Source organism: Delphinus delphis, chromosome 7 (assembly GCF_949987515.2).
Source record: "Delphinus delphis chromosome 7, mDelDel1.2, whole genome shotgun sequence".
Lineage (NCBI taxonomy): Eukaryota > Metazoa > Chordata > Mammalia > Artiodactyla > Delphinidae > Delphinus > Delphinus delphis.
Window position 1 is genome coordinate 2,352,463 of NC_082689.1, and position 23,818 is coordinate 2,376,280.

At 55.9% G+C, this 23,818-nt stretch overlaps 1 protein-coding gene across 1 annotated transcript in view; it reads right to left on the bottom strand.

The window, feature by feature from the left end:
* Window positions 1–356: 356 nt before the first annotated feature.
* Window positions 357–23,818, bottom strand: part of TWIST2 (twist family bHLH transcription factor 2) — a 49,711-nt gene continuing 26,249 nt past the window's right edge. Inside the window, exon 2 of the mRNA XM_060015449.1 lies at window positions 357–1,061. The gene's annotated coding sequence lies outside the window, so the exon portion shown is untranslated. The remainder of the gene's footprint in view (window positions 1,062–23,818) is intronic.

Genomic DNA, 23,818 nt, shown 5'->3' on the forward strand with positions numbered 1-23,818 from the left:
GAAGAGCAGGCCTGGGACACAGGATGGGTGACTCTTGATCTAAAGAACAAGAAATGGTCTGCAGAGCGTACCCCTAGCAACTGAGCCTGGGGCGTGGGTAGGTGAGAAGATGGGCACCTAGAGGGGCTGAGGCCAACCTCATCTGCTTTGCCAGGCCTGGGTCTGTTAACACACCCAACTGCATTAGTGTTGGTAGTTTCTAGAAAGTTCTACAATCATGTATGCTATAAGATGTCTCACATCCTTTCCGGTCCCCTTTAAAGTGAAATGATAGTTATTTTTGCAACCCATTCCAACTTTCTCAGGCCCTTTCTCGTGTTGCAAAGTAGAGAAAAGAAGAGACGGAGGACCAGGACTGCAAAGACATCTTTATTGTTCCTGGGAGGGAGCAGAATACACAGCCACATTGCAGTCACTGAGCTTGTTACAAATATCTCAATAAATAAAACAAATAAGCAACATATACACTGAAACAGAAAAAAAAAAAAGGTTAGCTGAGCAAATCATGGAGAAAGAGAAAGGGGAGAAGTGAGAAGAATTCCAGGCTTCCTTGAAACAATCATGCAGGGGCTTGGGGGTGGGAAGGGAGCACGAGGTTCTTTTTCTGAGAGCCTTGGTCCAGTTTAAACAGAATTGTACAGGAAGGCATTTCTGGCTTATTTTTTAAAATATACACTAAAAAAAGGCACTTAGAGGGAAATACAAATCCAAAATCCTTGTAAATGTGTTCCTGAATTCAGCGATTTTCAGAAATAATAAATCCCCGCCCCCTCAAAACATAGAAATAAAAAAATAAAACCCAGGCCTGGGTCTGTTCCCACCCTCAAACAGTGGCGAGGACGGCAATGAACATGTCACCGGCAAGAAGGACCGTGCGCGCCACTTCCTCTGCGGGGCCCGTCTCGGGGAGGGGGCCGTGCGGTCCGGGCTCTGTCGCTGTGCCCTTGTCTAGGCACCGTGCTGGAGCACTGAGAGGGGCTTTCCCGGAGGTCGTTCGGGTTTCAGAAGTTACAGACTCGGATGCACCCCAGTTCCACGTGCGCTCAGCCCCGCGGGACAGTCTGGAAAACAAGGTAGAGGGAGGTTGAGAAGCCACCGCATCTCTCGGTGTCCAGGGACCGCCCTCATCCAGGAGCCCCCGGACGGGACGGGACACGTGCGAGCCGCTCTGACACCCGTCTGCTCCCTGTCTGCCCTGGCAGAAGCTGCACAGGTGACCAGTAGTCAGGGCCACTGGGCACCTGCAGGCCGTTGCCCCCAGGGACCCAGGCCAGGCCTGGAGCCCCCCCTCCCTCCCCACCTCCACCCTCTCTGGCTGCACCCAGACCCAGAGGGCCGGATCTCCTGTCTGCTGTGCCCACCAAAGCCTTGCCCCCCAAGGTGCCCGGCAGGGCAGTGCTGACCCCGTGGGTGAGCCGCTCCCTGGTGGGGCTCCCATGGAGAAGAGCAGCCCACCATGGAAGGGGAAGGGGTGCTGGGGAGAGGCGGCTACAGGGGCTTCAGGACAGCGGTGTGAGCCGAGCCAGCTGCAGAGGGGTGGGGGCGAGGACGCAGAGAAATGGGACGGCTGCTGGGCAGGAGCTGTCAGAGGGGGATGAATTTCTACAGCTGTGCTTTTGAAAAAACGACAGATTCACGGACAACACAAAACAAAAGTGTACAGGGAGGTCGCATGCACCTCTCACCTGGTTTCCCCCACTGGTATCACCTGGCACTAGTCTCGTGAAGCGTCACAAACAGAAGAGGGACCTGGGCACAGCACGAGGGCTTAGTCACACCTCACTCGCACGCGCGTGCGTGTGTGTGTGTGTGTGTGTTGGGGTGGGAGGAGGTTGTACCCAGGTGCGTGTGTGTGTGTGCATGTGTGTGTGTGTTGGGGTGGGAGGAGGTTGTACCCAGGGGCGTGTGTGTGTGTCTGTGTGTCTGTGTGTTGGGGTGGAAGGAGGTCGTACCCAGGTGCGTGTGTGTGTGTGTGCGTGTGTGTTGGGGTGGGAGGAGGTCGTACCCAGGTGCGTGTGTGTGTGTGTGTCTGTGCACGTGCGCCAGGCTATTTCATCACCTGTGGATTCTGGCCCCCTCCAGTGCGATCAAGATACACAACTGTTGAATCCCAGCCCCACAAAGCCCCGGAGCTCATGCAATTGGTCCATAAAGTGCAGGTGGGTCGATCAAAATGCCGCTCTGGGGCCAGCTTCCAGCCGCCGTCTCCGGAGCCCCTCACCCCCATGTCCACCACCTCCCGCGGGACCTGGCCAGTGAGGCTCCCAGGAACCAATGCAAGTGACAAAGGCCACGCTCTACCAGAAGCACTCCTGCCTTCCCACTGGGGAGTGAAGCTTGTTGCTGACAGGGAGGTGGAAGACCAAGTGATGTCGCAGAGGGAAGGGGCGTGTGCCGGGCGGGCCCCGCGGGCAGGGAGCTCAGGACCTCACGGGCTGCCATCTGCGCCCACAGGCGTCCTAGAGAAAATGTGTCGGAGAGAAGATCCGGGCCAGGGTGTCCGAGCACCAGACTACAGAGTGAGTGACGCAGCCCCGTAAGCCAAGGTCGTACGTCTCCGCAGTGGGGACGGCGGGAGGGCCCCGGGGATATCACGGGGCACAAGCACCTGGCCAAGGACCTCTGCACGCGCTGGCAAGGTCCCTGGGGGTGAGCACAGTGGGCCCCTCACCTCACCCCAAGGAGGCAGCGCGTGGCTGGGGCGGCTGCTGGCCTGTCGCCTGCTGTTCTGGGGCCGTGGACTGCTGACTGCCCAGTCCTGCAGGACCCAGCTCTACAGCACACCCAGCCAGCTTGCGGCCAATCCCAAATTTACAGCGTGTGGCGGTGGGGGGGGGGGGGCGGGGGGGTGTGGCCTGATGCCACTGGGCAGGGGCAGCACGAGGTATGTGCCTTGACCTCCTGCGCCCCCCGCTCCCTCCCCGTGGAACCCTGAGCTCCACACAAAGGCCCAGCTGATCAGGGAACTCTAGAAGCCTTTGCTGCCGCAAGACAAAGCTCTGCAAAAAAGCAAAGACACATTTTCCCTCAAACTCCAGTGCGTGGAAACACACATGCGCTTCTTTTATTTCAAGTCCAGAGCACTCCGAATATGTAAGCCTTTTTAAGTGGTCCTGGGCAGAAAGTCAAAGGCTGCTCTCTCTTGGAGAATGTGGTTGTAATTAGATAATTAATAAGGGGGGCAGCTAGAGAAAGCTAAATGGAAGCCTTCCTCAGTGGGAGGAAACAATTACAGCAGGTTTTGATATATGAGCCGCGCCAGCCCTCCGAGGGGAAATACAGCATCATCCGTGGAAAGCCAGAAACGACAGGGCCGCCCCCAGGAGCGCAGGTTTCAGGGTTCACTCCACATGCCTGCGGGGCCCAGGGCTTGGGCAGGAGCGAGCGGCAGGTTCATTAGTCTTTCTGACCGAGAGCCTTCGGGGCCGACCGCCTTGATGTCACCCTGACCCCAGCTGTGTCTGCTGACATGGGCGGCGTTCTCAGCCACAAATGAAAAACATCTGGGGCCCCGACAGCCTCCCGCGTGTGAGAGCCACCTGAAACCGTGTGCGTGTGTCCTGTACACAGTTCACGCTGCATCTGTCTGCCCGGCCAGGAAGCGGGGCGGGCAGAGAGGCCAGGCAGCAGCAGGACTGAGAGGCTGGCCGTCCCCCTCTCTCACCCACACCGACCACTGGGCACTGAGAAGCAACGAGAGTCTTATTCAAATCTGTATCCCTAGGGCCTGACACAGGGAGGGGCACACCAACAACGTTCTCCAGAAAGTGAGGCAGGGGTGGGCTTAAGAGGGAAGCATTCATTTTAAGGCCTTCCATCCATTCACTGATTCACCCCCCCATCCATCCATCCACCCACCATCCTTCCATCTATCCCTCCATCCACCCACCATCCTTCCTCCCTGCCTCCCTTCCTTCTTTCTATTCACCCACCATCCATCCACCCACCATCCTTCCATCTATCCCCCATCCACCCTGCCATCTATCCCCCCATCCACCCTTCCATCTACCCATCTATCTTTCCAACATGTACTGAGCACCTTTCATGTGCCAGGAATGCTGTTAGCTGTTTAAAAAGCCCAGAGCAATCTAGCAGGGGAGGAGTAACATGTTTATAAACAACTAGAGCTCAGGGTAGACAGTGACAGCTTTTTTAGAGGAAGTGCAGCTAAGACTCTGCAACCAGAAGGGAAGGGTGAGGAATAAGGGTAGAGAGAGAGGATCACAGATGTGAAATGTCTCCTGGTCAGATACAGCACACGCACGCACACATGTGCACACCTGAGGCTCTGCCAGTGGAGACTGGGGGGCAGAAGGCGAGGGTCAGGAGACCAGGAAATGTTCACAGCAGCCCGGGGGCGTGGCCACGGTCCCCAGCAGAGCAGACATCCAGGGCGTCGTGCCAGCCCTCACTGCCCCTTCAGCATGAAAAGTGGAAGCATCTCTGCCTCCACAGGCCCCTGGCACTGCCCAGCTCACTTGAAGGGGCTCCCCCCGTCAGGCTGCCCTTGCTGCCCCCTCCTCCCGTTCACTACGCCTAAAACAAAGACCCTGGACACCTGGGCTCCCAGGTACACTGTGCAGGGGCTGGGGTGGGACGTGCCAGGGGTAAATGAGCAGTGATGGACCCGGGCGTGGAGAGCTGACAGCTGCCACCTTCCCTGGGGGGTCTCGCCCATTCTGCACGGGCCAGCCCCCCTCCCTCTTGGGCATTTGTCCTGCACTGTTTTTCAGCGGGGGCCCTCTGTCCCCTGGCCGAGCCTGCCCACAGCCTCCTGACCGTTTGAACACAGCTCCCAAGAGTGTGGTTTGGAGGGACAGAGCCAACTTCGTATCACCAACAAAATGTGCCGTAAACACGAGTAAAAAACAAACGATGATTCGCATCAGACGACTGAGGACCACAGTGGGGAAACTGCCAAGCGGAGCACCACACAGACAGCCCAGTGAATGGGGATCCAGCTTCAAAACAGCGGAAATTATCATCTTGGGAGAAGCCAGAGGAGTGTGTGTGGATAAAATGAGAATATGCTGCTTTGAAAGAGCATGAACAACCAGGAGACAGGAAAAGGGCTCTTGGAAATCACACAAAGAATATTAGTAGACATTTTTTTAAATAATAGAAACAAAATAGCAAAACAGACACTGATGAAAAACAATTAATGAATTGGAGACTGACTGATGGAATCTCCCGGCATCTGAGCAAAAAGACAAGGCATGTGGAAAGGAGGAAGCGGACGCGGTCACAGGAGAGATACCGACGGAAGAGTCCCCACGCTCAAGGAAGATCGAGGGTTTCAGATTAAAAGGAACACCGAGTTCTGGAAAGGAAACCCAACAAGACAAGCAACAGAGCCACATCACAAAGTTCTGGATTCTAAGACTAGAGAAAACCTCCTACAGGCTTCCAGACATAAAAAGAAACAAAAAAGAACCAGACTGGGGTGCCTTCCCCTGTGCTCATACCACCCGCTAACTGGCAATCCCAGGACGCCCAGAGTTTCTGTGGAGAAGAACGGCGTCCCTGGAGCTCTGTTCCCCAAGAACCCATGGACCCCGTGGGGAGGAAAAGAAACATGAGGTATTTAAGACCTCAGGAAGTACACCTATCAGGTCCCGCTTCTGGGAAACACTACTAGGAAACGTCTTCCATCAGATGAAAAGTAGCTCGGGCTCTGTCTCTGCAGGCATGGCAACAAATGATCTAACAATCGCCCCCACCGCAAACCAGACAAGCAGGTAAGATGCTGTGGTCAACGCTCTTTCTGTCCCAAGAGGGCAGAGGGCGCTATTCTTCCCCAGCTGGGTCCCCAGGGTCTGGAGCAGTGCCTGGCACACAGTAGGTGCTCAATAAATACCTGCTGCAAGAGGGGCTACAATGAGGTGGTCAGACACACAGCAGAGGTGAAGGTCACGCAGGTGACCAGGAGCCCCAGGCTCCCTGTAACACCCGCACTCTGTAACGCACTCGGACTCCCGTGCATTCTAAGCTTCCGCTCCTCGAGACCAGCAGGGTCAGCGACACACGGAAGCCAGTGAGAAATGCAGACGGCAGGTCTGGCCCGGAACTGAGGAATCAGCACCTGCACGCTGGCAAAATCCCAGTTCTCCGGAGATGCTCCCCGAGCAGGAAGAAGTGGGGGATCGTGCACAGCCTACGTCATCCACATCCCTGTTCAGAGACGTGGACTGCGGCTGCGATGGGCTGTGACTGCCGGGGCACGCGGCTGGGTGGAGAAACAAGAATTCCAGCTTCATCACGCTCCCTGCCGGGGGCGGGGCCCCCGCGGGCTGCCAGGCCCTGAGGCTGTGCCAGCCGCTACAACCCTGCCTGAGAGCCCCAGACGCGGAGACCCGCCGGGGCGCAGCCGGGACACGCAGTGGACACAGCTGAGCAGCTGACCCGTGTCCAGCTCGTCTGGCTGCACCTCGATGGTCACCCACCTGAAGGCGTGGGCAGCAGGGGTGCCAGTGACGGCCCCTGCAGGGAGTCTTGGAAGGATCACCCACTCAGCTGGACGGGTTTTCTTCTTCCCTCTGGGTAGGGGATTTGAAGAGAACATGGGGCACTGGGTGCAGGCAGGCGCTGGACGCCTCCCTGCCTGCCGTCTGCTGGCCTGGCCGGGATGGGCAGTGCCAGCGGGTGGCCCGAACAAAGCTCGTTCCCCAGAGCCGCTTGCCCCAAGGCAGTTTCTGTGACTAACGTTTGTCCAGGGACGCGGGGAAGAGCGGTTTTGCTTTCGTTGGAGAGAATGCGAAGCTCTGAGCAGCGAGCTCCAATCAGGCCTGGATAACGGGAAGCATGTACACAGGACCCCCTCCCTTAGGGACCAGCGGCCGAGCCTCACCTGGGCCATCGGAGAGGCGGGGGTCCAGCTGCCCCTGCAGATGGGGGCCCTCTGTCCTCCCAGTTCAGGCCCCCTCCCTGCCTGTGGCCTCTGGGCACCTCTCCTGGCTGTGAACCGGGCCTGGAAGCCCCAAGGGTCAGAAGGGTAGAGAACTGGCAATGCCAAACGACAAAACGGACCCCGTCCCAATGACTATTTGGGAATCCACCTCTAAACCCTTGAACAGCAGGAGGGAGCCCGGAGCCATCCTCCTGTAGGCTGGACTCTATTAACTGCGACTTGATTTTCAAAGGAGCAGTTTAAGGACATATCCCTGTGGGGTGAAGGAGGGACAGACAAAAGGCAAACTGCTTCCTCTCCCAGCAAATGTAAAGCAGAAAGCACTGGGCTTGTGAGGTTGTGACGTTTTTACAAGGTTCCTCTGGACGGCTGTCCCACCTCCCTCCCTCGCCCGGTCCTTCCCTCCCCCTGCGAGTCCCTGCCCTTCAAGGGGCTGTAAGCGGTCCCTGAACCAAGCAGCGGCTGGGAAGGCAGGACACTCTGGCCTCTCTTCACAGGCCCCTGGGCCCTTTGTTAAAGAGTGGGACAGAGGCTGCAGCCATGTGCGTCTCATTAGGCCAGTGAGCGGCAAGGAGGTGGCAAATGGGGCCAGAGTTGAGACCCGGAGCTGCTCTGCTGGGGGCTGGCCCATCCCTCTGGACAGTCCTGCTCTCCCGGGAACGGCTGGGTGGGAGGTATCCCACCATACCACAAAGCTCCCAGGACCCCCAGCGGGTGGAGGGGCTTCTGCTGCCCTGCGGGGATGCCTGAGGCACCGCCTGCTCCTCTCGGCTCTGCGGGGACGTCAAAAGATTCCAGGACCTGCGCGTTCGGCTCGAGTGTGACATTCAGGACTGCTGCCCGGACACGGGCGCAGGCTGTGGGTTCCAGAGGGACCGTGCGCGTCTGTGCTGGAGCCACCGACGCCCCCTGTGCTCTCTGCCCCCTCTCTGTGTCCCAGACAAGCCCCCTGCTTGCAGACGCCACCTGCCAGGGGCCCCTGCCCTGTTCAGGGTCTGGGGTCAGTGGAAGGGTAAGGAGGATGAGGACAGGTGGCCCCTCTCTCCAAGCTCCGCGACGCAGACGTCTGACCCCAGCCAGCCCGCCGTGTGTGAGAAAGAGGAGTCCTCTTCGGAACGACCGCGTTTACGATGCCAGGACTTTCCTATGGCTCCCTGGTGGCTTGCAGGGGAGCTGGTGGCCTTGCTTCTCCAGGGGACCAAGAACCTCAGATCCACTTACAAGTGGAAACAGCGCTCTCTCCCCCTCCCTCTCTCTCTCTCTGTCTCTTCCCCGGCCCCAGCTTGGGCTTGGCTTCAGTGACTCAGGCTATGTCTGCAGTGGCCTGTCTGCCATGGGGAAGTAGCCCTGAGAACAGGCTGGGGAGGGGGCATGCTTGCCTCTGGGCGTCCAGGCAGGTTCCTCCTACTCGGTGCCTCCCAGTGTCACTGCCTGGAGAGACCGCCCTGCAGAGCCCACCCCCGGCAGCCCGAGACTCCCCAGGGCCAGCCCTGCTCAGTTCCCAGGGGAGCTATGACAGGAAGGCCAGGGGTCCCCGCGGACCCATCCTCAGCGCTGCCTCGGAGGGAGACCGTCCCATTTCTTCTCCATGAGTCACGCGACGCTGCAAAGGGTCCTCCCACGTTTCAGAGACAGTGAGGGCAAGCAGTCCCGAGTAACCAGAGACGAGGAGGATGCCGCCTCTTCCTGGCCCACAGGCCTCCAAACCCAGCAACCAGTTTAACTGGTGAATTATGATTTCTCCAGATGTCACTACATTCAGCTTCCAAATGAAACTCATGAGTGTTAGAGGGTGGAGTAAACAGTCACACTGCAGGCGCCCCATTTCAGGCTGGAGGTGCACGAAGTAAGTGCCTCTCAGGATGGTCCATCCAATGACATCATTTCGGAGATGGGGGCCTGGGGTTGGGGGTGACGTATCCCAAGTCACCAGGCAGGTGCAGAGTCACCAGCAGAACTCAGGTCAGCTAAGCCCTGGGCTGGAAATCCCTCGTCTCCCACGACCGACTTCATGCCCACAACACCCTTCACTCGGGTCCAAACCTGGGGGCACCGAGTTAATAAATGTCTCTGCACATGTGACAAATGAGTTTCTGAAGATACAAGGGTCCCAGTGACGGCAGCACCAGCTCGAGAGGACACTCACTGAAGGTTTTCTGACATCAGGCGTCCTGCTGGATGTTGGCCTGTAAGTATGAGGAGGACAGGCTCCCCTGTCCTCAACCAGTTCATAGTTCCCTTGGGGACGGACAATAAAATACATTATCACAACAAAAATGTAATGTGTTCTAATGAAGGTATAATACAGGTACGTAAAGGTCTACAATTATTTTACTTTAAAATACAAACAAATATAAATACCATGATTATAGCAAAATATAAGAAATGTTATCATAAAAGTATTAAAAGGCACATAATAAAAGCACAGAGAACACGACGATTAAGTTTCCAGGGCTTTGGGGAGCTCTTCACAGGATCAGGGGCTGGCGCTGGGTCTTCAAGGAGTCTGGTCCTGGGTGGGAAGGGGGAAGGGCCTCGTGGGCAGAGGCGAGGGTGCACGGGCACACGCGAGGTGGGCTGGAGGAAGGTGAGGATTTGGGGTAATGGTGAAGGCAACTTTTGGGGGGGGCAGAGATGGGCAGGACCCACAGAGCAGTGGGGAGGCAATGAAAGGGGTACTAAGCAGTGCACGGCACGGTGAGCTGGGCTTTCCCGAGATAATGGTGGGGTGGCCCCAAGGATGCCAGGATGGGGAGGCCCCCCTTGTGGTCCAGGAGGAAAGGGCTGAGGACCCTGGGGAGACGCAGCAGCGCTGGAGAATCAGCAAGAGGTGAGCGGTGACCGAGGGTCCAGCTCGGGCAACAGGAGGGGTCGTGACCCCAGGGACTAAATGGGGGTCACGAGAGAAGGCGCTTTCGTGGGGAAATAAGACTAGTGCTGGTCGGGCTGAGGTGTCAGTGCTTTCACGACACCATGAAGGTTAAGTTCACTCAGCAGGATGTGTGGCTTGGAACCCCAGAAGAGGGTTGGGGGCTTCAGACTTATGAGCAAGACCCTCCCCTTGGAAGGAATGAGGGTACCTGGCTTTGCTAGGATTTGGACCCAGGCCTCTGGATCCCAAACCTGGGCCTCATTCTCCATCTCTGTGCCTCCTGTCGGGGGCAGAACTGGGGGTTGCAGGCCTTTAGGGCCACACTTTCAGGGAAGGTGGGGAGGCTGAGTGTGGACCATCTGAAAGAGGCTGGTGGCGCTGGCCACTAGCGCCCCATGCTGGCGGGAGGACTGCATCGCAGGGGAGAGCTCGGACCTGCACATGGCCATGGGGGCGGTCAGCAGGTGACCTTGGGGAGGGCAGGCCCAGTACAGTGGGGGCTGGGCTGGCTGGGAGCAGTCTTCTGCACGTCTGGAGGGCAGTGAGCATGCCAGGAACTGGCTTCCTATGTGGATTCTGCCCTCATTTCCACATCTTCAACATAAACACACCCAGGCCTGGAGAGGCTGCAAAGCAGTGGGGTCACAGAGCAGAGGAGCGAGAGCTGGGAATGAAACCCAGACTCCCGCTGTCTTCAGAGCGTGCCACCCCATCTCTTACGGGGGGGCACAGCCTGGAAAATGCAAAAGAACATTTCCCACGAACGACGAAAAATGGGGGATAGAAACGCTGTTTCTAGGAATGCATCGGTGGTGACAATGACCTCTGCCTGACTACTGCCAGCTTTTAGCTCCGCGATTAATCTCAGAAAAGTAGGCAATTTTTAAAATGCAAAATGGTTTACAGAAATAACTGCACCTAAATCTATTTTATTGGGCCCTCCTTTTTCCGACCACCCAGAAAAAAAATACGCTACTTTTGAAATATTATGCATATAGGTATGCACATCCAGAAGAATGCAAAAACCTTACTAAGAATCCTACTATGACCCAATCCCCGGTCCTGCCCATCTCTGGGAACCCTGATTTTGGCAGCCTCTTGAGATATGGGATTGATTTGGACAAAGCAACAGCACTCAGGGGGCCCTGGCAGGAGGATGTCCTTCTAGGCACAGGGATACCCCAGCTTTCCGCAGACCAGCCACGGGCTGGGCTAACCCACCCCTTCGGCAAGACCTTTTGCTTTCCAAGCTCTGGATTCAGTTACTTTTAGCCCATTTCCTATTCTCAAACCTCAGGACCACCTGAGTAAAACCGATCTCTGTTGGGAAACATCGCACTTAGAAATCGACCAGCCCACACTCAAGCATGGAAGAGCCTCAGGGGTTCGGGTAAAACTAGCTCATAGAAGCAGGACGGGGTGAGGGAGCGACCCCCCGCCGGACCGGCCACGCGGCCGTGAGCGGCCAGGGCTGCAGTGGGAAAGCACTGACCCTCCCGGCAGAGGCCAGCCCCGGGGTCCCGAGGAAAGGTGTGTGCTGTGGCCTTGGGGTGGGTTCCATGGGGACCGGTCAACACCCCGGCACGTGGTGAAGTAAAACTGAACGTGCGTGTTTAACGGCCGATGAGAGCTGAAGGGGAAGGGGAGTGAACGGACGGTCCACTTAGCAGGTAAATGGCAGAGAGACGGCAAGCGGTCCACGAACAAGCCCGGCTGCTAAACGGCACCTCTCGCGCTTGCAAGAATCCAGCCCCCCCTGCACAGCCCTGCTCCCTGCCCCCTGTGGCCACTAACTCCAACCGAAAGACACCTGATGGGCCCCAGGACAGGCGCGCAGGTGTCTCAGGGCAAACGCAGAGAGAACTCGGGGTTCCTAGACCGGCCACCCCTCCCAGGCAGCCCGCAGGCCCTGTCCGCCAGCTCCCAGCCCCAGCGAGAGGGCGACCCCCCGGCCTGTGGCTCCCGTGTGTCTTCTCGCTGGGCTTCCACGCGCTGCTCACAGACATGGCCTCCTGCTGGTGGGTGAAGCCGACACCCTCGCTCGCTCACCCCGTAGGCCTGCCAGGGGAAGGACATCTGATGGACTCTCCTCTTACCCCCAGATGACACCTGGGAGCCCTCAAGCCCCAGGGGCAGCAGACACAGAAACAGAAGTCAAGTTCACGCCAGCCAGCCCCGAGGGAAGTCTGTGATGAATCTCGTACAGATGCTCCAGCTGCTGGTAGAGGGAGTGGGGTCCCAGGGGCATTAACAGGGGGGTCTGCTGTCAGCCGGAGAGGGTCAACCAGGGGTCCCCATCCACCGGATAAGGTCAGTGTTACCCTGCTGATCTTCAAAGCACCTGGAGTTGGTGTCGCCTCTGGAAAAAGCGTTAGCTATTTCCTCCTAAAGAAGGCATCCATCACTCTCCTTCCAACAAAGAGCTGTAATTCCCAACCATTTGCTTCTGAGATTCAAACTTCTAATTTCGCAATACACAAACCTAGGGGCTCCTTTGTCTGCACTGAACCTAAAAGGACCTGTGCATGTGGGCGATAGACTGTTCTTTTTAATTGACATACAGTGGATTTACAATGTTCTGTTAGTTTCTGGTATACAGCGAACTGGTGATCCAGTAATACACATATATATATATATTCTTTATATTATATCTACTGTTTTTCAGATTCTTTTCCATTATAGGTTATTACAAGATACTGAATATCATTCCTCGTGCTGTGCAGTAGGTCCTTGTTGATCTATTTTATACATAGTAGTGCGTATCTGTCAATCCCAAGCTCCTAATTTATCCCTCCTCCCCGACCCTGCTTCCCCCTTTGGTAACCGTAATTTTGTTTTCTGTGTCTGTGAGTCTGTTTCTGTTTTGTAAATAAGTTCATTTGTCTCATTTGTTTTAGATTCCACATATAAGTGATATCACATAATATTTTCCTTTCTCTGTCTTACTTCACTTAGTACGAGACTCTTATCAGCCCACTGGTAACGCCCCCGTGCCGACTGACCCTGGGGACTGAGCAGTCCAGTCTGGGAAGGGCAGGTCTTGGGGGACTGGTACTCTCAGAGGCCTTCTCGGCCTTGGCTTCCACGCGAGAGTTTTGAGTCACGCCCTCATCCCAGATGGCTCTCGGCCCCCAGGGCCAAGTACAGAGATACAGAAATACTTTCATTATTGCTCAATTTTTAAAAGTTCAAATTTCCTGGATTGAAATCCCACATTTATAAATTACAGCAGACTCAAATAAATTATAGCAGACTCAAATAAATCTTACGGAATGTATTGTGTTTTCAAAATATTTTTGAGTAGGAAAAAAAGAACACCCTGAATTATTCTGTATTTTCCCACGCAGCCACAGAAGATGGCATGAATGAGAAGTGACCGCCCGTGTGTGTATGTGGATTTCTGGAAGCAAACCTCAGTGGGACCCCACGTCCTAGATTGTGCGGTAACACCATGTGCCCCCTCTTTTCTACAGGCTTCATGGAACCACTTGGCTCTTCGGAGACCCCTCCTAAGCTGGGGGCTGCCGGAGCACAGCATCTGAGAGCCAACAAAGCCCCTGCCTGGATGCCCGGACAGGGAGGCGCTGACCTCTGCCCCAGGGCTGTGACCAGGCCTGACACCGGGACGTCCTGCAAAGGCGGTGCTGCCCAGCATCGCTGAGCCTGCAGACTGGTCCTGTCTCCCCTGTCTGTAAAGTGGGCTGGTTCTACCTGCCCCAGGTGAGTGAGCACCTGGCACGTAACAGATGCTCACCTTGCGCTGAGAAATCCACGGGGGCGTTACAAATGAGGCCACTGGCACTCGAGGGACGGAATCCTGTTCCATGTCACACGTTCTGGCTTCCCTGTGCACTGCAGGCTGAGCGACTCAAGTAGCCTGACTTTACGTCCAAATACAAACAGAGTTTTCTTTGAAATGCGGCCGCTCACCAACTAGTATCTGTCGCGCGCACAGCGTGCGTGGAGCTCTGCTGTAGACCCGGGCAGGCGTGGCGGATGGGGTGGAGCAGGGCCGACGGGCTTCAGGCCTTTGCTACTTGGATAGTATGTGTATTCGTGTGTATACACACATGCCATCATATCCCCTATACGTGTGTATATACACGTACCACATACACACGTACGAATATAACGTACAAACACTCCTACGCACGACGCCGCAGCCTCTTCTCTAAGGAGGTCACCTCTGTCCTGAGTTTGCTGCAGTCGTTAACTACTGAATTCACAGTTTGGGGGTAGAGGTCACGCAGTCACATTGGTCCAAACGGGCCCGTCGCACAGAAGTCGGCGTGAATTCGGGGCAGAGTTCGATCAGACCCTGCTGCTCTCCTGGGCGTGACCGCTCAGTGCAGCTCCACGGCCCCAGGAGTTCTGGGGATGGCTGGGCACTGGAGAGCAGATGCAGAAGAGCCTCTTTGCACCCTGGAACCTGCCCAAGGTGGACAGGACTCCCTCTTCTTAAAAGAACGTTCTCCATCACTCAAGTGCCAAGACTTCCCGTTTCTTCCTTTCTGGAACAATCAGCCTGACAGTCAGTCGTGCAAATCACAGATGCCCACGTGACAAGCAGAGCTGTGTATCTCCCAAGTATCCCCCTGTATTTCTGCATTGATTGCAACTCCTGAGTTTGAAAGCCGGAAACGACTACTTTAATTAGAAAGATAACAGCGCTAAGACCCAGAGACAGGGGATGAGACCTTGGAGTTATGACCAAAGCAGGGTAGCTGAAGTCTGAATATTTGCTATCACATTTCTGACCAAATCAAAGGCTACACTCCTTGAGCGGGAATCACCCTTTTGCATAATCTGCCCATTTTTAATGCATTTATTTACCATTTGGACTCTCCAGCTTAGCATCCTATAGTAATTTCTTTTGCCGAGACAGACCCATGAATGTGGAAAGCCGTGTTGATGTCGATGTTTACAGAGGGATCGGCAGCTACTCTAAATCGTAGATCCAGCAATCCACCTTCCCCTCTAGACGCTCTTTAATCAAGCTTCGTCAATAAATAGATGAGATACAGATGTTCTGTGTAGTTTTAAGGAATTCAGGTTGAATCCACTTTAAAATAAGACACAACTCTGGAGGCACATACAGAGGAGGAAAGTTAACAGACAGAAGGAAGCTTTCACAAAACCCCAAGCGGAGGCAGGACTCTGAAAATCAGCAAACACACCTTGAACCAAAGATAAGAATTCGAATAACGCTTAGGGGAGGCACAGAACCACCCAAACGCTTTCCACATCTAACAGGAGTTACTTCAAGGAAATCTGGGGTATAGAGGCTCATGCTCGGTAAACAAATAAATGAAGCCAGGGTCACGCTCTGAAATAGTTTTATATGTTAAAAACTTCAGTGAAAAGTGCCTTTAGAAATTGAGCTTCTCCCCAGATGAATCTGAAACAACTTAGTTTAGACAGTTTTCCCAACGCGCACACCCATTTCGCAAGCAGAGTAACCGTGTCTGAGGCTCCAGGACACGAGAGAGACCTCTGCGGTGTCAGACTGTCTTCCCTCTCATCACAGGGCCGGTGCAGTGGGAGCAACGGTAGCGAGGCTGCAACTGCAGACAAGATCCCGCCTCTCCCGGGGCGACGTGTGGTCCCTGCTCTGCTGTTTCTGCTCATCCAGGCCGGCTGGGGCCCGGCTCCACAGGGCACTCAGGACTCGGGCTGGCAGGGTCTCCACCGTCTTGTAGCTGCGCCTTTGCGGGCATGTGGCCTTCCAGCCACTCGGGCAGTGGAAGACAGACTGAAGTGTCCCCCACTTCCTCCTGGAGATGCTGCTGCCACTTCCTCCTGAAGCTCACTGCTGGCACCAGTCACCCTGCCCAACCACAGGGTCCGGGGAGGGGGAAGGGGAGGGCCAAGCGTTGGTGGTGCCGCTGAGTCGGCCCCACGGGCCAAGGCAAGGTTTTTGAGCAAAGGTTTGTCCAAAACACAAAAAGTAGGTCGTAGATGATCACTCGGGAAGCCATCTGATCATCTGATGACACTACCTTCTCCAAATGTGGGCATCAGAGTCCTGAAGGTTGACAGGCAGCAGAATCATGGCTGGGGAAGCTCGGTATTTTGGGGGAAAAGGTGCAGACAGCCAGATACTGAATGAATGTGTGAAAGAACTTAACTTTAAAAAGAAACGGTCATTAAGGTCAGCCATAAGGGCAGAACACCAAGGTGAGCACAACGACGTGAATCCACGTTAACTTGGTAGCAACGGGGTCTCGCTCACCAGCTCACACCCTGTTTTATTGAGATGATGTGGCGGTGCAAAGGTGGTGAGGTGAGTTATTACTCGGCTTCGAGGTGCCGCCCCTGCTCTCCTCTCCTCTCTCCAAGCGACGGGCCACCTGGTTCTCAGGACAGCGGCAGGTGTCCTTGGCGTGAAGTTTCCGCTGGGACAGTGACGTCAGGAGGCTCGTCGTGCTGGAGGGACCCGCAGCTCGATGCCCCAGGGTTTTGTGAAGGGTCCTCGCTGAGCTCAGAAGAAGGCTCCCCAGGGCTCGCGTGAGCTGGCCTTTCACTGAAGTCCTCTTGGCACCGCTGCCCTGGGGTGTCGTCCTCGTCCAAGCATGTTCTTGGACATTGCGAATGCGTTTACTCCAAATTTGGTCTTTCAGGGCTGCCTGGACAAATGCCTCTCCTTCTCTTTCCCGGAAGTCACCTTGGTCACTTCACTTCCAGGACCAGAAGGTGTGGCTGGGAGACTGGCTCGGGACATCCCTCACGGGGAAGCTTCTCCTGCTGGTGGGGCTCTGTGCTGAAAAGAGGGTTCCCACTGACCAGACGCATGACTCTTCCACTGCCCCCACCTCGCCTCCCAGCCCGCTCACCCTGTTCAGCTCATGGGCGTCACCCAGAACTGCACACAAAATGGCAGCCTGGGTGCCGTACACACACCCAACATCCCCCTGGCTCCAGAAAACAGCCTAAAAGTTGGCTCTCTCACATTCTGAGCGAGGTGAACTCAGGGCTGGGTGAGGGATTACCGTGTACACTGTGCTCATCTTCAGAGCACCAGCAGCACTATGGCATCTCTGGGAAGGAGCTTGGATTCTCCCTCATACCTTGTACTGTGGACTAGAGAAGCAAAAGCGAAGCTATTTAGTGAACCAGAAAGATGTGGAAGGAAACCACTCTCCCCACCAATATAGTTTAGTTTGAGTTTCGGGAAGTTTAATTGTTGAGTTGAAGGCATGATTAACACTAAGTAAAGCTGTGTCCTTGGATGTTTACAGGGGTTCAGGGCTTAATGTCATTTCACTAGAAGCTGGGGACTCAGATCCCAGGAGAGGGTCTAGGCAGGCAGGAAGGCATGGGAGCCGTGCTGTCGGTCTTTAGAATAAAGTTCACAGCACGTTTACATCTTAGCAGGAAAACCATTAGCTTTTATAAGTTAAGACTGCAAATTAAAATTACAAACATACTTTTAAAATGTAAAAACTACCTTGGATCCCTTTAGGCAATGACCCTACAGTGTTCAGTAATATCCCCCCACCCCACCTCCCCAGGGCCACGCGGCATTTACCATCTGGTTTGCAGGATTCTCGGAGATCTCAAGGGCGAATTCTCATCATCACCCTCAAGATCATCAAACGCAATCTCACCTGCTGACTGGCGCCAACCCACAGGACATCGGAAAGGTACAGTCCCCAGACCCAGACGTCCTCTGCTGGGCTGTGGGCTGACACAGCAGACACTGAGGACACTGCGTAGCCATAGGGGCAGAGTGATAAATAAAATTCCTGGGCTGTTTTCTTTCCTTGGTCAAACGTGCACAAGAAACGCGTGAGAGGCCAGCTTTTCATCCTCTGCCACTTTGCCTGGATTAAATAAAACTGGCTGAACCAGGCAGCACGTATCAGGGCCTTGGCGGGTCACCCCGTGGGCACTGGGAGGGAGGTCGGGAAGAGTGGACCACGCCCGGAGGAGGGGCCCCTCCAGCGCCAAAGACAGCCTGAGAGTAAGGTGGGGACCCTCAGGACCAGGCAGCAGGGACCCCGAGCAGGAGGCGGCACAGCTCCGCCCCATCTCCCCCGTTTGGGAGGGTCTGAGCACTGAAGGCACGAGAAGCTGACCCCAAACCCTGAGCATGCCAGGGACGCGTCTGCGTGTGTAGTCTACACTCTGCCATGTCTTCTTCCACAGATGACACTCAGTGGTGACCCCGTGGCCCCTCTGCCTCCTTACCCACCCCGCCCAGGGGAGGTGAAGTGGCGCGACTGGTGGATGGTGGAAGGGGAACTGAGTGTGCTCAGCGCAGGTCCTGGACCCCTCCTCCTGGAGTGGGAGCTGCCTGCAGGGAGGGCGTTTCCCATCCACCCTCCAGCAGCTCCCGCAACCCCCAGGCCCTGCGGGGAGGCCCATCTCGGTCCAGCTCTGCCGACACAGGGTTGAGTCGGTCTGACCCTGGGACCCTTCATCTCAGCCATCATCTGTAAACAGGCAGGGCAGCCTACCCCAAGAGGAGTTGCAGAGCCGAAGTGTTGGGACTTGCCTCAGGGCTCAGGCTGCTTCGCAAAGGAAGGTCCCATCAGGCCCCGCTAACCCCTCCTGTCTCCCCTTTGCCACCTGCTATCTGAGTGACCTTGGTCACGTCTTGTCCCCAAGCTGGACCTCACTTCTCCCAGGTGGAAGTGGCTGGAGGTCTCCACGGCCCTGGGGGTCTGGTGATTTTTGAGAATCTTGGGGACAGCTGAGAGCTCACTCGCACGTCCCCGCGGGGGCACAGCTGGCATCTGACAAATCTGTTTTAAGACCTGGTTAAAGCTGTGGAACGCTCACTCTCCCCAGAAGATGCTCAATGCTGTGAGTACACGCACTGCCTTCTTGGGGAGGAGGCTGGTTTAACCGGAATATTTCCGAAGGGAAGGAGGCTAGAAGGAACCCAGATAAACACCGGGGGACCGGAGGGGAGGCGACTCGCACTTAAAGTTGTGGGTCCAGGTGGACTGAAGCCAGACATGCTGCCCACGGACCCTTGGCTTCACAGAGCAACTCTGATCGGTCATCGATTACTGACGTCTTGCAGATGCAAAAGGAGAGAAAAGCCAGTTCCGTACATCTTACAGCTGGGAAACCAGTAAAAACACAGCCCTTCAGCTTTCCATTCCTGAGAGCCACCTCCCACTCCACAAGGCAGAGACCGCACCCCCCCAAAAAAAACCCATCCGGTCCCCTCTGGACACCCCAGGAGCTGGGGTGCATCTGACCCACCTCCCCCCGGGCGTCAGAGTTCCTCTGTGGCCAGACTTCTAGAAAACTCTTCTGCTCAAGTGCTGAATGTTTTCCCTGATCTGTCTTCAAAATCCCAATCTTCTTCTTTCTGCTGGAATTAAAAGCTGGTGAGCGGTGAAGGATGGTCTGGCCATCACTCCTCCTGTGTCTCCTGTCCCTGCACTTCCGCTTTTCTCTCTCTATTTCTCCCATTTAATGCGAGAAAAGCCAGCCCAGCTCCTCCGAGAGCAGCTGGAGACGGGAGCGTGAGGTGGATTTTACATCCGCAGAGAAGTTAAGACGAGTGACGTGGCAACCCCACCGTCTGCACTCCCATGAGCCTGCCGCCCCACCTGTGCTCACAGGTCCCCGCTTCTGGGTGAGGACAGGCCACAGGGTGACTTCAGTGGTCGGGGGGGACAGTCCCCAGCCCTGTCTTCCCAGTAAGACAGGATTTGCACAAATGCCACACTCTCCTCCAAGGGACATCAGGCACCACAGGCAGAAAATGGAGCCCCAGAAACGCAACAGCCTTGCTGAGGTCTCTAGAATTAGCAGAAAACATGGATGCTGGAGGGAAAGAATCATCAAAGAAATGTTCACGTCCATTTCGCCCCAAACCGCCCCTTCCCTGAGTCCCCTGGGGCCATGCTGAGCAGAGGGCGTCCAGCCCTGTCTGAACACTCTCGGACTCAAGCTCTGAGGACGGGGCAGCCCTGTGCACGCCAGGCAGCTGCGACCGACGAACGTCTCAGGTTCTGATCCTCGGGCCTCACAGGACGATGCCCTGGGCCCATCGCACAGGAGCTTCCACTGTCAAACCCAGATGCCCTAGGATGTGTGTCCCCTGGGAGCGCACCTGGACCAGTCTACCTGTCCCCCCGCGGCCCCGGCTCTCAGCAGCTGGGACTGCCCTGGGTTTCTGCAGAGCCCCTCAGGAAGCATCCTTCCACTTTGTTAAAAGCAGCTCTGTCCTTGGAGAGTGCTTAAGACTGAGTTATCACTTCTCAGTGATCCAAGCAGATTTGTTCCCTGAAAGGTCCCTCACATGGAACAAAATGAATCCGTGAGTTACAGACAAATCCGCTCCTCCCAAGGAGTTCTCCTCATGAATTCAAGTGCTTTTACAGATCATTAACTCCTGGGCCAAGAGGCCAGAGCAGGGAGGAAGCTGAGCTGGGTGTTGGTGGCCGCTGCCCCGAGGCCAATCAGAGCTGGGCCAAGGGGCTCCGAAACGATAATAACAGGAGTCATCGCTCACCCAAATTAAATTTACACATGCTTCTGAGCGCTGTCTGTCTTGTGAGGCCGGGCACCCTGGCACAGGGAGGGACACACGGCTTCTGCATTTCTGTTTGGGCCACAGCACAAAAGTGGAACAAAGCCCTAATCTGTTTTCCAGCCGCCGCCTAATTTCAGGTCCCGGCAGTTTGGAGAAAGCCAGTCAGTGCAGGTGGGCAGCAGTGCTGATGCAGAAGGGCCGGGGCTTCAGTACTTTCAGGAGAACACAGAGCTGGCCAGTTTGTCCCACGTGGTGCCCTGGGCTCAGAGCAACTGGGCTGCTGGGAGAGGAAGGCGAGAGCCCTCGGGAGGAGGAGGAAAGCAGGGCCCGGGGTGTGGACAGGGGCTCAGAGCCAGAGGCGCCTGAACTTAAATCCTGCCTCTGTGTGCCTCTCTGAACAAGACAGTGAGAGAGAGAGAGAGACGAGACAGAGAGACAAGAGAGACAGAGAAGGGCATTACCTGACTCGTGGGGGTGGTGTGAGGCCTGTGGTGCGTGTGGACGGGAAGCCCAAGTGCACTCAGGTGGGCACCGTCTCCTCCCTCCAGCCCTGTGATGCCCAGTGTCCCCATCTGAAGGCTGAGCAGCTCCCCAGAAAGCACCCTTCACACAAGCAAGTGCAGACACATAACTCCCGCTGGGACTTGCACAGAACTGCAGGCACAGGTGGTGCTCAGAACGGACTTGCTGAATGGAACTGAGCGGAGGCGGGGCAGAGAGCTCGCAGCCAGGGAGGTGAGCCCGTCCCAGCTCGGGGGCAGCGACCCCACGCCAGCTGGGCACATCCTCCAAACCCAGCCCAGGTATGAGCCACCGCACTCCTCCCTGCGGTAGAGGCAGGCTACGGGCACGAGAGAGTGAGTGGATCAACGGATGAGTGAGGGGTGAAGGGGCGCTGACTGCTCTCTATGACCCCCATTAGACCATGTGAGTGCACAGGGCTTGCTGGCTGGACGGGTGAGCGCCCACCACTCGCTCAACAGTAATAACGACAGCAACAGTTACGCCCCTTTGCTTTCCCTGCCTGAATGTGTCAGCAGCCCCAGGGTTCTGTCCGAGGTCCTTCTCTGCCCACTGGGCATACGGGGGCTTCCCTCCCTCCCCTCCTTGAGTCACTCCCCACCTGGTGGCCTCCCTTCACCCCGTCTGGATCTCCAACATGGAGACCTGCACGGCCATGAGCAGGTGAACCGCAAACGAGAGCCCCGAGAAAGATCGCTGCTCCTCCCTTGTGGGGAGTGGCGTGTCCTCTGGTCTTGGGGTGCCTGGTTCAGGGCTGCCAGCCCTAGGAAGCCCTTCCTGACCACCCCCCCCGCCTCCCCTCCACATGTCCAGCATGCTTCCCACCAGTGCGGCCTGACCAGGGGCCCCGGTCTGCACAGCTGTGATGTCCACAGCCCAGGGACCGGGGCTTAACTCAGGATGACGCCCCGGCTTGACGCCAGGTCCCTGGTTTCGGGGGTTGGAGGCAGCACATCAGGATGGCGGGGGAGTGATTTTCAGCACACGCCTCCCTAGCTGGGCACACTGGAATGGGGAGGGGGCAGCAGGGCAGAGAGAGGACGGAGTATTGTAGAAAAATCTACAAACAATTCTAATGTACATCCCCTTCCCAGCATTGGAGAAGGGCTCGGCATCCCCGGCAGGAGGCTGTGTGCATGGGTGTGTGTGTGTGTGTGTGTATGCGCGTGCGCGCGCGTGTGTGTGTGTGTGTGTGTGTGTGTGCGTGCGCGCGCATGCACGCGTGTGCGTGCTGGAGAGGACGACCACAAGGCGCATCGGCTAAAGTGAGACACTTTCAAGAATGACAGAGGCACTGTCACTGATCAGGCTTGGAGAACAGGAGTGAACCAAGACGGTCCTGGGGATATGGGCAGGGACGGTCACCCTAGCAACAGGGCATCCACTTCTGACCCCTCCACCTCCACTCAGTCCAGTGGAGCCCTGGTCACTGATCTCACCAGGACGGCACTAACCCCACACCTCTCCCGGTGCTCGGGTCCCTGCAAGACCACAGGCTCAAAGGGGAGAGAGCCGTGTCCACCCACAGCAGCGACCCCTTCCTGCTCTTTGGTGCCTGCTGGGTTCTTTCTCTGCACAGAGCACACTGTGCCATTTGATATTATCCACTTAGAATTCTTTTCAGAATTATCGTCTCCCTTTCATTACTGGGTGTCCCAGCACTTCTGTGCGATCACGTGCCCTCACTTGGTATGTTTCACAGACAAATTCTCACCGCAGCCTCCAGAGGTAACATTGAGTGAAACATAAAAGTGGGTTCCTAAAGGTGGTGGGCACATGGGGTTTCCAGCTGAAAGCACCGACCCCACCCTGCCCAACCGGCGTCCTGTCCCCTCCATGAGATCTGTCCCCGCGGCCACACACAGCTTTCAGGCCACGATTAAGATGAAACCCACACAGTCCTGGGGAAACGTTTCCATTCTGTTTATCTCCGGAAGGAACAGACTCCACGTGAAACTGGGGACCTCGACTTCACCTGGAAGACAGATCAACCTGGCGCTGCCACCTGCACTTTCACGAGAGGCGTGGAGAGCAGCGCCCGCGTCCCTCTGGCCGGACCCTGACGATGGCCAGGACCCGGGAGGGCCCGGACGGGAGGGGCTCGGATGCCAGCAGGGCTGGCCCCTCTTTCTTCACGGTGCCCTGGAGTTCGCAGTCTTTGGCTGCCATCTGACTCTAGATCAGAACACTGAAGGAGACAGTCAAGTGTAACTGTAACTCCAAAGGCAAGACTGGGCTGCCTGCAGGGGTTCCAGACGGGCTGCGACAAAAGGCCAGCTGTGGGGTCCAGGGCTCACTGTTGAACCGCTGGCTCATGAACAAGGTGGGGTGCAGCCGGGAGGAGGGCCCCCTCAAGGGCTGGGGGCCACGGCCATTTGCAGAGAGCCTGGGTCTTCACAACCCCTGTGGCTATTCCTCGAGACCTGGCAACCCCTCTTTTTGGAATTACACTCTGAATAGCCCCCCCCACCTGTACCTGGGGATGACAGATACTTGGGGTGTTTCCGAGCTCTCTGCAGCCCGACTTCATGCTTTCTTCTGGTGCCCAGGCTGCCCCTGTGACTTCAGTACTGGAGCTCTGAAATCTCACATCCGGCCACCCCAGCTTTCCTCCTCACGTTTCCTTGTCATAAATTTCTTCTTTCTGCCGTCCTCGTCTTCCCTGCGTCCATGACAATAACTTTCTTGAATTAAAAATTACATTAAACATAGGAATTCATTTGAGAAAGAAATGACACCTTCACAGTCGTATGTATTTGCAAACATCCTCACAGTAAGCAGAGCTTCTCATTCCAAAGCACCCTGTGCTGGATTCCCCAGCTAAGAGACGTTCCTTCACAAAAGGCCTTTGCTTTTCTTGTTAAGGATATAGGAGGTGTTGTTCATTTTTTGTTTTTATGAATGGCATCTTTTTGTTTCATCATATAATCTAATTGGTTATTGCTAGCGTATATGAGGACGTTCTTAAAATTTATCTTCACTTAGTAAATGGCCTCTATCCTAAATGGTTTCCTTGGTT